This window comes from Protobothrops mucrosquamatus, unplaced genomic scaffold (genome assembly GCF_001527695.2).
Source record: "Protobothrops mucrosquamatus isolate PMUCROS unplaced genomic scaffold, P.Mucros_1.0 scaffold1144, whole genome shotgun sequence".
Taxonomy (NCBI): domain Eukaryota; kingdom Metazoa; phylum Chordata; class Lepidosauria; order Squamata; family Viperidae; genus Protobothrops; species Protobothrops mucrosquamatus.
The window spans coordinates 13,909-25,256 of record NW_015387360.1 but is presented as its reverse complement, the minus strand read 5'-3'; positions in this window follow the sequence as shown (position 1 = coordinate 25,256).

The window sequence follows — 11,348 nt, the reverse complement described above, 5'->3', positions numbered from 1 at the left end:
CAGTGGAAATAATTAGCTAGCCCAGATAATTAAGCATATGTGAATGAATGGACAAGAAGGAGATCTAGTTATACTCTGCTGTCCTGGATTTTGACTAATAGGTAGGGGCTCAAGGAAAAAAGCAATTCATTTGTGTAACAGGTACCTCAGGTGTGCTGTTGGTGCTCTCACTCTTTTCCAATAGGAGCTCTGAAGTTTAAACCCAGAGTTTCTGCATGTCCTCTTTATACCTCTTTTTCTGTTTAGTCTTAGTATGTGGAACCGAAACTGTTGGTGAGAGAATTACCTAAACCTCATGATCAACCTTTTTATATATGTGGCAAAATGGTCTGCAAGGGGAGGGATATGACAACATGAGTCATAAACTTCACCCTTTACACACCTGTGTTCAAGATCAGGTTGCATGTTTTGTCCCTTTTATGTCATTATGGTTAAGAAATTGTATCTAGGTGTAAAGGACTAGGCTATGAAGTGGACAGTGCCTGGGCTCTATTCCGTTTCCTGTTCCCTATCTTCTGCTTCTGTCCTATCATAGATGTAGCTAGCTGGGTATGAAAAACATGATTTAGCCTCAATTCTTCAACTCTCTGGTTTGAATTTGTATTTTATACCATGTGCTTCCTACCCTAGTGCTCTAGGTCAGCCTTCCTCAACCTGAGTACCTCCAAATGAGTAGATTTTAGCTATCCTGTGGAGTGAGCAGTATGGCTGATCACTGCTAAATATTCTGGAAGTTGAAAGGCATATGTTTGAAATGGACAAATCAGAACAAGATTCTAGATAGTATATTAGTATTCATTCCTATAAGAAAATGGTCAAAGTTCTCATCATTGTTTGTTCCGGTTCTTACTTTTTTCTCTAAAACAAAACAAAACATAATACAACAAAACCTTCTTAAGCAGGACTTGCTTAAGCAAAACCAATTTCACTGTTATACAAGCCTCCTTTGAAGCAGCCTTACTGAACATTTTAGCACATTATCTTCTACTTCCTTTCCTGTGAATCTGTTACTCAAAACCATGATTATTTATTGCATGTATTTATAAATCTCAGGGGTGCAAACCCAAGCATGTAGTGCCCTTCAGTGCCCTTATATCTATGCCTTTAGTTGTTTCATTCCTGGAGCTGAGAACTCCATGGCACAATGTCTGAGCATCAGCTGGGAAAGGTGTGTGGCAAGGCTACATTTGCATAATGTTTTAACCAGTTATTTCAGCCCATTCTACAAACCGTTTTATTCTAAATGATGCAGAATAAAGCACTTTCAATGCTTACATGTGTAGAAGTGAGGGATTCAAATTTAATAAGAAATGAATAGAAATATCACAATGTTATAGAAGCATGTCAGTGTTGCTACATACTGGCTCTCCCCATGCCTGGCTGATAAGAGTGGATTTTAGTATGCTGCATCAATGTGAACATTGCCAGTTGCACAATATTTTTATCATTGTGTTCTTATTAGTTTCTTCTCACTATTTTGGAAGGGAATACAATAGATGGAATGTGGCACTAATGCAATGCAGAGATAACTTGGCCATGTTATCTCTGATAGCATGCTAGGACAGACTAGACTCCCCTGTCACTGGAGAAAAATATGATTCACAGTTGGTACAAAATTGGTCACTAAAGAGGAAGTGATGGAGGGAGGCTGTAGGTTCATATATGCTGGACTATATAATTCAGAGTACTTGTCTGTTTGGGACAAGATCATATTGGGAACAATCTAGCAAGACCATAGTAACGAAAGATTTTTTCCATTGATTATTATAATGAGTACCCATTCTGACTCTTTCTAAGTCACAGGTTAAGGCTATGGTTTTCAACATGGAGCATATTCATTAATGAATGATGGCTCCTCTCAAAAATGCACACCAATTGCTAAATATATACAAAAATACTCGAAAAGATATCTGTCTTCAAGCAAGCATGAATAACATTTTGTTTGAATCTTCTCTTTCAGACTCTTGGGATTCCCCTCGATCTTGCAGAAACAGCACTGTTTGTCCTGTGGAAAGGGTAGCGAAACTGCTACCATTTCCAAATTGGACTAAATAAATGCCAATAAGAGTTTTAGTTAAGTGTTTAGCACTTTAAATAACTAGGAATCTGAGAAAAAAAACCCTGCCTTTGCCTTGAGAAACTAAACTAGTTAATTGTTGTTTTCCTGCCTGTAGAAGATAACTATTTGATCTCAGTGTGCTCCATCTGTGTAGTTATGTATTTGGCCCTGAAAAACCAATCCACACTATGTCAAACTGGGGGGAGAATACAGTCCAACTTGTCTGAATTAGGAGAAAAATCCCCACTCTTTCATTATCTAGCACAGGGGTAGGCAACCTTGGCTCTTTTATGACTCGTGGACTTCAATTCCCAGAATTCCTGAGCCAGCCATCCTGGCCCAGGAATTCTGGGAGTTGAAGTCCATGAGTCATAAAAGAGCCAAGGTTGCTTACCCCTGATCTAGCATAGAACAGGGCTTTTCAACTTTTTCACCCATTGTACCACTTTTAGGATATGGCAACATCCGAGTACCACCAGTCGCCTAGCAAGGTGTCAAAAACTTGATGACCAAAAAAAAAAAAAAAAAAAAGGAAAAAAGTGATAAAGTACAGGTAGTCCTCAACTTACAATAGTTTGTTTAGTGACTGTTCGAAGTTACAATGGCACTGAAAAAAGTGCTCCCCAAGCCACAGCCGAGCAAGACACCTGCCTGCCCACCCGGTGGCGCTCTTCCTCCTGTCCGAGGCTTTCATTGTTGTGAGCATTTCTGTTGATTGGCAGCGGGGGTGGGGTGGGGTGGATTTGGTTCCCCCCCCGTCTGCTGGGTGGTTGCAGCAGGTTTTGGTCACTTCACATGACCCTGGGACACTGTGACCATCATAAATATGAATCAGTTGCCAAGCATCTGAATGTAAATCACAAGACCCTGGAGATGCTGCAACATTCCAGCTGATCGGCGCTTTTTATGGGCTCAGCGGAAGCACCAGGAACAGTGCTGCTTTCCAGCTGATTGGTGCTTCTTCAGGGCTCAGCAGAAGCGGCAGGATCAGCGCCGAGCTACAGCTGGAGCCTGGCGCTGATCCTGGCGCTTCCGCTGAGCCCTGACAGCCCTGCAGGTCCAGCCATCTCTCGCTCAGGCTTGTGCGGTGCTGCCACCGGTTCAGCTTATTCCCCTCCCCCGCTACCACTTTTCTAGGATGGTCGCGTACCACCTGCCAGGTGCCAATGTACCACAGGTGGTACCCGTACCACTGGTTGAAAAGCCCTGGCATAGAAAACCAAACAGCAATTACTTTGTGCTCCCCTCCAAACTTTCCCCCCCCATTCCTCCCCAAAACCAGAATTGGATGAAGCATGCAGGAAAACATTGTAAATAGAGTGCTCACCAACGCTCATCATAAATATTAGCACAAAGTGAAATATCTTTATGATCAGTTTCTAAAGTGCTGAATATTTATTTTGTTAATTGTTTTTTTTACCAGAACACAACAAAATGTAGAGGGAAAGTTAGATTTCTATGAATACATAAAGCATATCAATTTTATAGAAACTTGTGCCTCTTTTTCAAACTGTACTCCTTTAAATTCTAATTTTGTATTTTACAAAGTGCTAATACTTTTCTATCTTGAGTGAAGATGTTTAAGATATACAAGTCTTGTACAGGGGATAAATGTGTTAAAAATTCAAGCAGATGCAAAGAGGAGGCAGTAGTAAAGAATGAGGTATTATTTTATGAATGCAGTGAACTGATTGTCAAGTATTAAAAGTGGGGAAGAATATAAACTTAACATAATATCTAAACCAGTCAGGTTGTTAACCATTACAAAAGTTTTGCTTATGTAAATGGGAAGACAGACACAGGAGACAAAATAGTCAAAGATTCTCCAACATCTTTTCTCTATTTAGCCTTCAAGATGGTAGCAATAGACAAAAAGATGGTAATGTTATGAGAATCAGTCTGATTTGAGGGTGCATATGTCAATTACTGAATCTAATACTCTCCTTTCCTCCTCTTCTTATCAAGGCATTGCACAAGACTAAGCACATTATTCCTGAAAAAATGAGGATATATAAATGAATGCAACTGTGGGATGTATAGGGTAGCAATAGCAATACCACTTAGACTTATATACCTCTTCCTAGTGCTTCACAGCCCTCTCTAAGCAGTTTATAGAGTCAGCATATTGCCCCCAACAATCTGGGTCCTCATTTTACCCATCTTGGAAGGATGGAAGGCTGAGTCAATCCTGAGCCAGTCAGCATCGAACTGCTGGTAGTGGGCAGAGTTATTCTAACCACTGTGTCACCATGGCTCTATGGAGCTCTTTGAATCAGAAACAGAACAGATTAAGTTGTTTATGCCACCCAAAGTAAATTAAAAATGACCCCAAGATGTTCTGATCTACTCCAGATTCTTGGATCTAGATGATCTGATGTACTGTAGATCCCTGGCAGTCAGTGTATATCATAATCAATTATTAGAAATGCATTACTGGATAAATGTTCTGCACCTGGAAGTGATGCCCTACATTAAGGACAACCAGACTGGTCTTGGATATCTTGGACAAATTGAAAAAAAGGGCAAGATGTTCTTTACAGGAGACAGATGTTCCTTTGGGTTGCTGATGAGTAGGATTTGAGCATAATAATAATAATAATTTAATAACTGGATCATTGTTAGCTTAAATGAATCAAGAGGTTGCCAGAAAATATAACTCATTTAAAAAGCAATGAGCAATTTAATAGTTCCATCTGTTATTTCATGACTGTATCACCATCAATATCATTGGTCTCTTTTTTACTTATTTGGTGGGTGGGAGTAGAGGAAACAAACTTACAATGCTCCCACAAAGCAGTTAATAAGAACTCAATTTATAGAACAAAGCAACATGAAAATACTACATGTGGAAAAGTGTGTCTTTGCTGCTAACATACACAGAGTATTAAAATACTGAGTGAAGCCATTTCCTAAGGTAAGACCACATGAAGGAAACATGAGAACTGTATGCAGAAGGAACAATGGTATAGAGAAACTGGAGGAATTATATTCTTAAGAAGTCACAGCCACCTCATAGGTAATTTAATTTTATTGCATTTTATAATGCCATTGTCCATACAGATTACATGCAGCTAGATCTACTGTACAAAGGTTTACCGTCTGCCAGAGCAGACACACAGAAGTCCAGAATACAAATACACAGCAATGCTATTTCCTTTATACAGCATGGATATACGGCAGTGTGAAGCAGTAAGAGGAGGATGGATCAAAGGATTACAGACATCCTTCCCAGTAATCTTTCACTTCACACTGACTTGCCACCTGCTAAAAGGATGATCACATCAAACCAACAAATGTGAGGAAGAAAAAACCCACAATATTAAAGGTCACTGCATGTCTCGCCTCTTTCCTTATATTTTCCTGAGTGCCAGGAAAAGGAAATGACAGCAGAGTGCTGACATGTCAGTGTTCCCCACCTTCCCACCACACATTGGGTACTAGTATGAGGGAGAAGATACCTATTCGCAACAGAGAAGATTTAATTAGAAGAAGCCCCTTGGGGCCAACATAAAATATTACAAATGAGCAAATCAGATCATTGCAGGAGACATGTTAACCTCCCATTTTCATTCAGTGAGATCAGAGACCCGCTGGCTCATGCTGAACTGCTCACGCTGATACAATTTTAGAGTCACCAGTCATTGGTTCTTGGGTGTTTTCCTGCCACCTGAGATTCAGTGAGAGATTTGGAAGACAAGAACGCCAAGTGAAGCAGAGCCTCAACTCTTTGGGAGGGCCCAGAGAAACATTGTTTCGTAGAGCATCCCATCAAAATGAAGGGGCAGAGCAGCGGGTCTTCAAATCTTACTTCTATAGTAGAACCGCATGGTTATTAAAAAAAAACAAAAACAAGAGGACTCCAAACTGACAAACCTTCAGCACTTTGGAATAAATCTAAATCTGGAAAAACAAACAAAATATTCCCCTGAAATTATGGAGCATTTCCACATTTATGTGGCTCAGGGCAACCAGGAATTCAGAATATGGATAATACAGGGCAAAATCCTAGGGGTTTTTCAGAGTAGGATTTCTGTCGTTCACCCTGAAAAATAACTATATTAAAATTATGTAAACATACAAAACTGAAATACGGACACCTTTGGTTTAATACAATGTGTATTTTAAATTCTGTTCCTATTTTTCTAACTTCAGGAACCAATGAGGGAAAGGAAATTATATCATTATCCCAGTTTCTTTTTTAGCAACCATCTATCTCCTCCCACTATTTCTACTGACTAATTTGAGAGAGAAAACAAGCCAAAAACAACATAAGGAACTGGAACAGCATCCAAGTCAAGTCAAAGAGAAATACAAGAATGGCTTCCTAAATTCCAGAACAAGGAAAAAAAAACCTTCCTAAATATTCCCTGCATTAGTCTCATCACAGGATAGTTAGACAGACAATAATCTAATTTTAGTAGGTTTTCAACCAGCATATATATCAATATATACATATACTATCCTGCCACAAATTGTGTTTGGTCTTTCCCATACTACCCCTTTAAAAGCCATTTTGAGGTAACAACAAAAATAAAATATTTTTTTAAGACAAAAAAGAAATCCCCCAAATAAGTACTATATGCAGTTTTGAATGAAATAATTTGGTGGACATAAATGTGCAAAAATAGATGTACCTAATGTAAGCAAGAGTCTGGGAAGGGTGGCACTGGTATCAGGCGCCAAAGAAAGAAGGCTCCTCAAGGCTCACACCAATGGGTTGCTTCAGCAGTGAGGAATAAGGGGCAAGGAAAACAAAATCACAAGAGCTTGAGGCCGCCAACACAAAATTTTAAATACTATTCTTCCATAGGACCCATGGAACAATAATACATGGGCATATTTGACAAAGTGGAAGCAGTTACATAAATGCCATTGTTTATTTCTTACTGTGTCCATGTATATTTGTATATACATCAAGTGAAAAAGTGAACTGAATTTGCTGATCACAAACATAAAAATAGAATTAGAAATAATTCATTAAACCCTTATAGGAGAAATGTAATCTAAAGGACCAATGAGTTTGAAAATGTTAGAAGAGACTCTTGCAGATGAAATCATGGCTTTAGTACCTACTCAATGTGCTTACTCAAATAGGCATATCCTTCTCATTTAACTGCTTGATTTTGCTAGGAAGGAAACCAGGAGGACAGATTTTATTGCTAAAATTTAAATAGGCTCTTAATACAGAATAAACATTCTTCCTCACCCACCCTTCTTGGATTCCTTAGGTGCCATTTATTATTTTTTATGAGTTTATCTGAATTTATGCTATTATAACAGAACAAATACTGACCAAAGAAGAGGGCAGAACCAATTGGTCATCATTTGCTTGTGATTTGCTCACACTATTTAAGGTTTTTTTTTATAAATCAACCCACCTTATAGATGATATGCAATCAAATTCCATCAGGACACAAATGCTCAAAGTCATAATTAGAAAAAAAAAGGGTCAAATGATACATTTAAACAAAATGGCATCAGCGATGTCAGATGTTGGGAACTAAAGCTTTAAGCAGTTCAATCTGGGAAAAATTTCAAATTTCCAAGATGTTGGGGGACAAAATCACCCCAAACTGAAGATCTTTAGGGAACCGCATATTTATTCGGTGATACTGAATTACATTCTTTCTTCAGTGTACTTTTAAGAGACATATCAGGATTAGAAAAATACATTTAAAGCTCTACAAACTATGCAAACACCTGTAGGCTTCTCAATGCTCTCAAGACAAATGTATATAATGCAAGTCCTCATTCGTTGCAAGTGTAATCAGCAGACAGTCTTTAACTGAAAGTGAATAGATTTAGGATCTGCTTCTCAATTTATTTCATTGTCAGTTTTGTAAAAAAAATGTTTTGCAATTTTCCCCCCTGCTGGGACAGTGTGACAATATTGAATAAATGAAATTGCACTTCTAAGTAATCTTTGTTGGGAATGCCAGGACCACCAAATAAAAACAAGAACTATGGTGATACAATAATTTTGCTTTAAGTCACAGGTCACAAATATGAAGAAAAATCCATCATTCCAAAGCCTCATTACTTACTTTCCAATTCTTAGATATGTGCTGGTTCCCTTCAGGACCAGGCCTAGATTCTAAGCTAATCTAACTGTAAGAGTTACCTATCCCCCTCTCATATTGACAAGTTGGTAATAGAAGCCTAGTTTCGGCACGTAAGGCAGACATTTGAAGAAAGCACACCCAATATTTTAAAGCTCATCCACTACAAAAAGAGATGGGGAAAGCATCGGAAGGAAAGGGCCACTTGTTTGAGGAACTTAATATTGTCACAGCTTCCAAGACCTAAAATACTTTCCTTCAATAATCACTAACACAATGACTTGATTCTCAAAGAATAAACCTGTCTTTGAGTTGAATCACTTCAGGCTTCAAGTAGCAGATCATGTGGCTAAATTTTCCATTTTTTTAAAAAAAAAATCTGCATGGAAGAAAGTTGCTGTGAAATGAAAGAATATTTAGTCACACGACTTCCTTCCCTCTTGCAGGCTGATCTGACATAGTTAACCACAGACAGATCCTGTGAGAGCTACGTTTAAAACTATCCTCTGAGGCAGGGGTGTCAAACTGCCAACCTGTGGGCCGGTTTCATCATACCGAAGCTATGCCCACCCCATTGCCGGCAATGCAAAAAGAGTCGCGATACGTCGTGACACGTCATGTGACGTGGCTAGTTTAACACCAGTCCTCTGAGGATACACATATATTAATACTGTCACACAAAGGCAGGAAAGAGCTGTAACTGGCAGGATTATTTTAGCCATGAAATACATTCTGGAATTGCTCCATTCTGGGCAAAATGGAATTCTAGAGGCTGCATTGTTTGCCTTTATGCAGCAGTAAAGGGCTGAAATCATTTCCCCTGAGAGATAGTAAATGCCTAATGAAGTATGGATAGGATGAAAGGGAAACATCCCAAACTTTGTCAAGATTCTCAAGAAAAAATGGAAGGCTACCCTAACAGAGGTTATATCAGAAAGCCAACCTAGATTACAGATATCCACCAAAGAATTGTTGTTTCTTGGACTGTTTCTTTAGAACAATGATAGTAGCATATTGCTTGATTATGCATTGGGGAAAAACTCTGTCCAATCACTGTCTAGTATATAGTGGGAAAGGCTTAAAGACTAACTTCTGTCTGACAGTAACTTTTCCTGTTCTGTAGCCCCAGATGACCTTTCCCCATTCTGTTACCTGGAATGAGATAGTATTGGAAAAGTTTTAACTGCTAAATACATATTGCGCAACACTGCAACAACAGCCAAGTTAGGCTATGCAATGCTTTGGATTTGAAGGCAAAAATATGCTTTGGAGCTCACAAAGGTGGGAATGTAGCTTGTCTGGAATGCCTTAAACTCAAAATATGTTTCTTAGGGTTGCTATATTAGCAAGACACTACATTAGCTCCCTTACATGTACCAAAGCACCTTTTCCCCTTGAAATCTGAAGTGCTCCCTAGGTCTATGAGTACTATTTAGCTCTCAATTTACAATGGGTAGTTCACTTATTAACCCCAGGGTATCATGCTTTCTTTTTCTCGTGCCTCTCTCTTTAAATGGGTATGGATGAACAAACCCAAACAGCAAGGCAAATGTTTTGGTTTGAACAGAGACAATTATATTTGTAAAGAGAATCTCTGCTCAATGTTGGGATGGTTTAACAGTTTAACTCTTGACTGTACAGTACCAGGAAACATCACTTTAATACTGGCAGAAAACATATATCCTGGGCATCTCAGGTCCAGCTGCAGATATCCAACAAACGGTTGGTATTGTACCAGGACCAGGCAAGAGAAAAAACTGAGATCAGTGAATCAGGATGGTAGCAACTTTGAGAAGATCAAACTTATAATAATGCAGCTGTAATTCTAGGATTGACAGAAAAGGGAGCCAAAGACAAAATACAACAGCACCATAGTATAGCCATTTAGTTCTAAAACTATTTGCAAAGCAATTTGACATAAGAGAGGACTACAAATTGTGATGCAGTCAGACAAAGTTCCAAAAAGCACCTCAGTGCATGTGCAGAGATTTGGGTCTAAACATTACACATTCCAGAATTTACCATTTTAGGTTGCAAGAATCTGCTTTTTTAAAATGCAACTCAAAGTAAAAATAAAATCAATGAAAAGAGAACTTGCATATGTTTAGGAATAAACTATGCATAATTTGTTTTTCTGATGCACGACTTTACTATAAACTAGGTCTTATTTATGGGAAACAATTACAGGATGTGACTTCAGCAACACCTGCAACATTCTCTAATTCACACAGTGCATTTGTAGATCAACAGTCCAAAGTTTCAGATGTTACAATGAATCTGCTGTATTTCAGAAACATAAGTTACCCAACAGTGCTTCAAAGAAAATACCAGGCTCTCAGTTTTGGGAAAAGAAGGAGAAGAAGTTAGGGCAATTAACCCTTTGAAAATTAAAAAGAAACAAAAAAGAGGAAAACAAGAGAAAAATTCCAATGTGTATAAAAAACAGTTGAAAAGTTAACATGAAATAAAGACAGTTCTGACCTGTAGAAAGAAAAAAAGAAAAAAGAAATCTCCAGCAGCAAGATGGAAGTAGGTTCAGAAGAGACCCATGGAATGCCAATCACCCTAGGCTTCACAGCGTACCCTTGGTTCAAGAAAATTCAAACACAAAGCAGCAATCCATGCTCCCGATACAACTTCATCAGAAATGTACAAAACAGCACCTGTAAACTTTGATTTAAATAATAACTTAAAATCAAAAGAAAGTGACAAAAGGGCTAGGGGGATGCAGGATCTTTGTGATTTTTTTTCCTTTTTGGCTGATGCCAAAAGTTAGAATAAGTCAGAATAAAAGCACCAAACAAACAAAAATATTAAGTGTTTTGGTTTATGCTTCTTGACTAAGCAAGGTCTTTGGTAAATGGTTAAGCCAATTGCAAAGCATTCTATAGAGGACACCAGGGAGACATTTAAATATGGTCCCAAGAAAAAAATGAGGTGTGGTGTGTTTTTAGTAAAAGGAGGATAGATACATTTTCTTGAGCTGCTTCTGGAGTAAAGCTGGGACCCGAGAGATGGATAATAAAAGTGTTGAGGTATTCTTAGTGCTTGCAATCCTATATTGCCTGTCTTTGTGGTCCTTGAAAAGGAAGCCACTTGATGATGGTTCTCTAAGGAGGCTCAAAAAAGCTGTTGTAATTTGATTCACACCCCATAAACATGATCATCTCCAGTTTTCTGCAGCTTAGACACTGTTGGCCCCCTTAAGTGTACAGCCCCTTTCAAATCAG